Raw genomic sequence first — 723 nt, 5'->3', positions numbered from 1 at the left:
AATACACTTTTCTGGTTACGGTTAAATGAAAATTAATTCGGGTTAATTATGGTTAATTCGGGTGTTAAAATAAAAACCCATGTTGTATATCAATTAACATGAGATTTTCAATGCAAATTTGATACAGTAATCTGATTTTATATTTAAAGTAAACTTAATGAAAAATATTAAAAAATACAAATTAAATATTAATACTTATTAGTTATTATAGTTTTATTACTTATTACTTAGTACTTACTCAGTCCTTTTTCAACAGAAGAAAGTTCTAGTTTATTACATATTATTTTAATTTTTAACTAAGCATATTTTTGTTATATTTATTTTTGATTAAGAATGTTTTACAACACAATTACTATTATCTATTATTGAATATTGTGAAATAAAATAAAACAATCATCTAGCATCAAGGTCTTTTTTAATTTTTAATTAATTATTGTTAGTTACAAAAAAAAATTGAGTTATCCATTACAAACTTACACTACTATCTTCTTATCTTCTTAGTCGCGTTAGTTGCAAAAAATACATACAAATCGATATGCCACTAAATTTTCAATAATTCGGGTTTCCGGTAAACCCAAATGGAAATTCGGGTTTCGGGTTATTTCGGGTGTTTTTTGGGTGTTAATTTTTTCAATGGGTTTTGTATATACGGGTTTTGGGTTATGCTATTTATTTGGGTTAATTCGGGTTTCGGGTTTCGGGTTACGTTCGGGTGCAAAGCCC

This window comes from Acyrthosiphon pisum, chromosome X (genome assembly GCF_005508785.2).
Source record: "Acyrthosiphon pisum isolate AL4f chromosome X, pea_aphid_22Mar2018_4r6ur, whole genome shotgun sequence".
NCBI lineage: Eukaryota > Metazoa > Arthropoda > Insecta > Hemiptera > Aphididae > Acyrthosiphon > Acyrthosiphon pisum.
Note: the sequence above shows the minus strand (reverse complement) of the source record.